General features: G+C 43.5%; 1 non-coding gene across 1 annotated transcript; it reads left to right on the forward strand.

Moving 5' to 3' along the window:
- Window positions 1-3,684: 3,684 nt before the first annotated feature.
- Window positions 3,685-3,755, forward strand: TRNAG-GCC (transfer RNA glycine (anticodon GCC)). The gene has a single exon. It is a non-coding gene; the product is annotated as a tRNA-Gly (tRNA).
- Window positions 3,756-5,800: the final 2,045 nt, after the last annotated feature.

Below are 5,800 nucleotides of genomic sequence, written 5' to 3' on the forward strand. Positions count from 1 at the left end.
CACACATCCTCATGGTGCCATCTTTCTTCCTAACGAGGACTAAGGGAGCTGCCCAGGGGCTACAACTGTCTCTCACTACCCCAGCCTCCTTCATCTCTCGCAACATGTCCTTGGCACACTGATAATGAGCTGGGGGTACAGGACGGTATCTTTCTTTTATGGGGGGGTGATCTCCTGTGGGGATATGATGTTGAATCCCTTTTACCTGCCCGAAATCTAGGGGGTGCTTGCTGAATACCCGCTCATACTCATGAACCACCCTGTAAGCTCCCTGTTTCTGATGAGACGGAGTAGAGTCAGTGCCCACGTGTAATTCCCGACACCAATCTTTCATCTGCCCTGCAGAGCCGTTGTTCCCCGCCGGATTGGACTGGACCAAGGGCCCGGGTGCCTGTATCACACTATTATTAACAGTAAACAGCTTGGCAAGTGTGATATTTGGTTAGATGGACCTCTTCCTCCCCACAGTTAAGAACACGTACTGGCACCCTTCCCTTGCGGATGTCAACCACCCCTCTGGCTGTCAGGAGAGTAGGCCTATGATCTGAATACACAGGTTCTACCAGGGCCTGATAGTCTTTACCCCTGAGACCTATGGCTGCCCGACACCATATTAACATTTCACTCCTGGGGGGTATTGCAATGGGGTTTGAATCACTCACTGTGACCTGGCCAATCTCACCACCAGTCAACTCCACCTGCTGTCTCTGCATCAGAGCTCTGATTTCTTTCTGCAAGGCACATTGTTCACTGTAGCCAGCTATTTCTGCTATCTGCTGCAACAAGACAATAACTTCTGCAAGACAATTTTCTATAACATTAGTACCAATGGTCATCATGGGGTTACATTCGCGTCGGTCAATATCAACAATGACAATTCCCTGGGCTTCCAATTCTACCCGCCCCACCTTGATGGTGACCTCTTTATACCCCACTTGTGGCAATGGCTGACCATTACTAGCTATTATGGTGAAATCATCATCGGGGCCACGGGTAATGTCGGTGTCCTCCCAATAATGTCTATAAAGGATGTAAGGCATAGTCATCACCTGGGAACCGGTATCCAGCAAAGCGTTCATGGGGATACCATCGATCACGATGGGGAGAACTGGCCACCCTCCGATGTATTTGGCTCTCCAATTTTGCGGGCCTGACCGTTCTACTCCTGGGGGTTGGCCCTCTGCCCCAGGGGTTGCTCGTTTAAATGACAGTACCTTGCAAGGTGGCCCACCTGGTGTCAGCGGCGGCAGATAGGCCGTCCGTCCCGATAAAAACGATCGTCGTCTCTGCCTCTGGTCGACGGAACCCTCCTCTGTCGCTGCCAGGGGACATCTTCCGGTCTGGAAGCCAGCTGGATCGTCTCCTTGGGGGCCTCCTGCAGGGATTGGATGGACCGGGCTAGGGCCGCAACACTCTTGGTCAGCTCCTGCATCTGGAGGCGCAGTACTGCAGGGGAGTCGTCCTCCAGGATCTGGGCATCGGCCTCAGCGGAAACAGGCGCGTCCGGCGCCACCTCCTGGTGGTACGTGAGGGCTTGACGCCTGGGAGGTACGGCACGGCTGGGCTTTCGCTCTGGTAGTGCCTGGATGGCTTTATGTTTGAATTCCACAAAGGTCAGGTCTGGATTCTGCATGGCCAGGAAGTGCAGTTGGGCCCGCCGCCACTCGTCCAGTCCTCGTCACATCTTCGGATTGTCGAGGGCCTCGGTCGCTATCATCACGGGTGGCAAGGAGCTTGAGAGGTGAGTAAAAGGGTTTTAACATTATGATGACCTTTTATGATTCAGAAAAATGGTGGCCAATGTTGAATAAATGAGGAAGGGAATTCCAAAAATTCTGTATTTTGGTGAATGCAAATTTTTGAAAAATTTGAGTAGAATTCAAATGAATCTCTAATTTATTTGCTCATCTCTAATTAAATTCATTAATTTGTGTTAGGTGAATATTCCATCCCCTAAAACTTTTATATTCTTTCTTTCATCATGAAAAGTCTTAGGGGATCAACCATAGACATAAATATCCATCCTGTCCAATGTGTCTAGTGTCCTCCTACTATCCAAAACTGTAACTTTATTCACCATTCTTTCGTAGAACGACTTGTTTGCTTTGGGTCATTGTCTGTAGGGATGACCCATGTTCCACTGAGATTCAGCTCTTGGACAGATGTCGGAATATTTTCCTTTTGCCGATATAGTTTAGAACTCCTTGGTCCATCAATGATGGTGGCCGTCCTGGCCTACGTGCAGCATAATAGACCCAAGCCATGATACTATTACCACCGTTCTGCGCAAATTTGACATAAAACTAATATATCAATGGTAACCAACACCTTTAAGAGTGAAAGCACTGGAAGATTGTCATGATCCAGGTCGGGGGTTTGCTTCTTGCTTTTATTTCCCTGGCCTGGTTATGGTGGGGTTAACCTTTCCTGCCTCTCTTTGGTTTGTGGGTGGCTATTTATTGGTGCCATTTCTGATAGCATTTGTCAGTGATAGTTCCAGTCTCTGGCTTGAGCAACTGACCCGTATACCCTAGTGATCCTTCTACCTCTGATTACCCATATTTTTCCCTGACCCGTTCCCTATCCCTGACTTAGTGTGTGTTTGGTGGTTTCCTACTGTGTATGACTCAGCTTGAATTCTGAACCCTGCCTCCTTCTTTTTGTCTCTGTTACTACATTTCCAGTCTGGCTTTGACTCTCTGGCTCGTACCCTGACTACATCTTTGTCTCACATTTTGGATCCCATGCTCCCATCTGGTTCCGATTTCTGGCTCGTCTCTGACCACGTACAGTGCTGTGACCTCTGGTACTTCGGCTTCCTGTTTGTTGCTGATGGGCCTGTCTGACTACTCTGCTGCTTCCTAGTGGTACTCCGTGCTTTGCACTGTGGTGCTACACGATGAGTGCTACCTTTTTCCCCTTACCTGCACCCTTACCTGCCTTGCAGTTGCATTACAAAGATACTAGGAATGTCGCCATTTTTCAAAATGTCAAACAAATGGGTTCATCTATATGTTTAAATGCAATTGTCTGCGGGATTATATGAGAAGGGACAACAGAGGAGGAGGGTCGATGATCGTATTGGGGATCTTCTTCATTCTAGGGATACCCCTAATTCCAGACTCCTCAGAATAACACATGGGGGCAATTAATTTTGTATAATTCAAGTAGTCCCTATGTCCCCTAGTGGGAGAGACTGGAATACAGTCCTCTTGCAAAAAGAGGATGGATGGCTATTCTAGCTGGATACGACCAAACCTGGGGCTGAGTGAGCAATGGAATCATGGTGGCTTTCTTTGGTCCTGCAGTTTCTACCTCATACAATAACAGCCACCATGCTTCTCTTTGCTCCGACCATTCTTCCTTCCTTTCCTTTTTCTTCCTTCCAAGAGAAAGAATTTGCAGATCCGAATTTCCCATACAAGTCAATCACAGGCAGCACACAGATTCCGTCTGTGCTTTTAACATTGTAAGATTTCGATCAAACATCAGTGATTTTTCCTGTATGCAAAAATTGGGCCAATTTTCATCAGTTTTTTGGACCAGATTTTCATTACAAATAAAAAAAAAATCGACCGAATGAGACGAAATGATTGGTTGAGGCTTTATTGTCTTAGTTTATGAGAAGAATCAGATTGTCTGAATTTCTTCGGTACGGGTTTTTACTCCAACATTTTCATCTAAGCATTGGTGGTTCAGTGGTAGAATTCTCGCCTGCCACGCGGGAGGCCCGGGTTCGATTCCCGGCCAATGCAAGAAGATATTTTAGTTTTGTAACATACTTTTCATTTTTCTTTCTGTTAATTTACATTCCTGATTTTATTTTAATTCTCACTAGTTGCTTGATCTTCTATAAGTATAAAACTGTGTCCAAGCAATGTTTGCTCAATGTTCTTTTGCTTTTAGTTATAATTTTAATGAATGCTGATGAGAGAAGACAGTGTTTGCAAAGGCCCCTTTCACACATCAGTTTTTTGCCATCAGTCGCAATCCGTCGAATTCGCAAAAAAATGAATCCAGTGACTGATGCTGCCGGATCTATTTTTCTCATAGACTTCTGCTAGCGACGGATAGACTCACGTTTCATCCGTCATTCGCGGGATCCGTCGAAAATTGTTCGTCCAGCAGCCGGAAACAATGGACAAAGTAACGTTTTTTGTGTACGTCGAAAAATTAGACAGCGACATATCTTGTACATAGGGACAATATTATAGTAGTTATATTCTTGTACATAGGAGGCAGTATTATAGTAGTTATATTCTTGTACATAGGAGCAGTATTATAGTAGTTATATTCTTGTACATAGGAGCAGTATAATAGTAGTTATATTCTTGTACATAGGAGCAGTATTATAGTAGTTATATTTTTGTACATAGGAGCAGTATTATAGTAGTTATATTCTTGTACATAGGGAGCTGTATTATAGTAGTTATATTCTTGTACATAGTGACAGTATTATAGTAGTTATATTCTTGTACATAGGAGCAGTATAATAGTAGTTATATTCTTGTACATAGGAGCAGTATTATAGTAGTTATATTCTTGTACATAGGGGCAGTATTATAGTAGTTATATTCTTGTACTTAGGGGCAGTATTATAGTAGTTATATTCTTGTACATAGTGACAGTATTATAGTAGTTATATTATTCCTCATAGTGGCAGTATTATAGTAGTTATATTCTTTTACATAGCGGCAGTATTATAGTAGTTATATTCTTTTACATAGCGGCAGTATTATAGTAGTTATATTCTTGTACATAGGGAGCTGTATTATAGTAGTTATATTCTTGTACATAAGAGCAGTATTATAGTAGTTATATTCTTGTACATATGGAGCAGTATTATAGTAGTTATATTCTTGTACATAGGAGCAGTATTATAGTAGTTATATTCTTTTACATAGCGGCAGTATTATAGTAGTTATATTCTTGTACATAGGAGCAGTATTATAGTAGTTATATTCTTGTACATAGGGAGCTGTATTATAGTAGTTATATTCTTGTACATAAGAGCAGTATTATAGTAGTTATATTCTTGTACATAGGGAGCAGTATTATAGTAGTTATATTCTTGTACACAGGGGAGCAGCATTATAGTAGTTATAATAATAATAATAATCTTTAAATAGCGCCAACATATTCCGCAGCACTTTACAATTAAGCGGGGACTTATACAGACAAATTCAATACAAGTTAAGACAATTTAAACAGTGACATTAGGAGTGAGGTCCCTGCTCGCGAACTTACAATCTACAAGGAAATGGGGGGACACAATAGGTGCAAAGTGCTTGTTATTTCAGGTCTGGCAATTATAATAAATAGGGATTTTCATATAAAGCTGCATGATCCAGTCATCAGCCCGTGTGTTTAAGTGCAATAGTCAAGTATCAAGTGCAGTTATCATGTGCATGGAGGGTGTGGAGACAGATGAATAGTAGGGTGCAGATTCAGAGTGATATTTGGAGGGAGGGAACAGGGCAAAGTTAGTTTACTGAGTAGTTGATGTGGTAGGCTTGTTTGAAGAGATGGGTTTTTAGAGCGCGCTTTAATAGGTTGGGGCTAGGTATCAGTCTGATCGTCTGGGGAAGTGCATTCCAGAGAGCTGGCGCAGCACGAGAGAAGTCTTGTAGACGGAGGTGCGAGGTTCGGATTACGGGGGATGTTAGCCTTAGGTCGTTTGTAGAACGGAGGGCACGTGTAGGGCGATAGACAGAGATGAGAGAGGAGATATAAGGCGGTGCAGAACTGTGGAGGGCTTTGTGGGTGAGAGAGATGAGTTTATACTGGACCCTGTAGCGAA

Source organism: Ranitomeya variabilis, chromosome 5 (genome assembly GCF_051348905.1).
Source record: "Ranitomeya variabilis isolate aRanVar5 chromosome 5, aRanVar5.hap1, whole genome shotgun sequence".
Classification (NCBI taxonomy): domain Eukaryota; kingdom Metazoa; phylum Chordata; class Amphibia; order Anura; family Dendrobatidae; genus Ranitomeya; species Ranitomeya variabilis.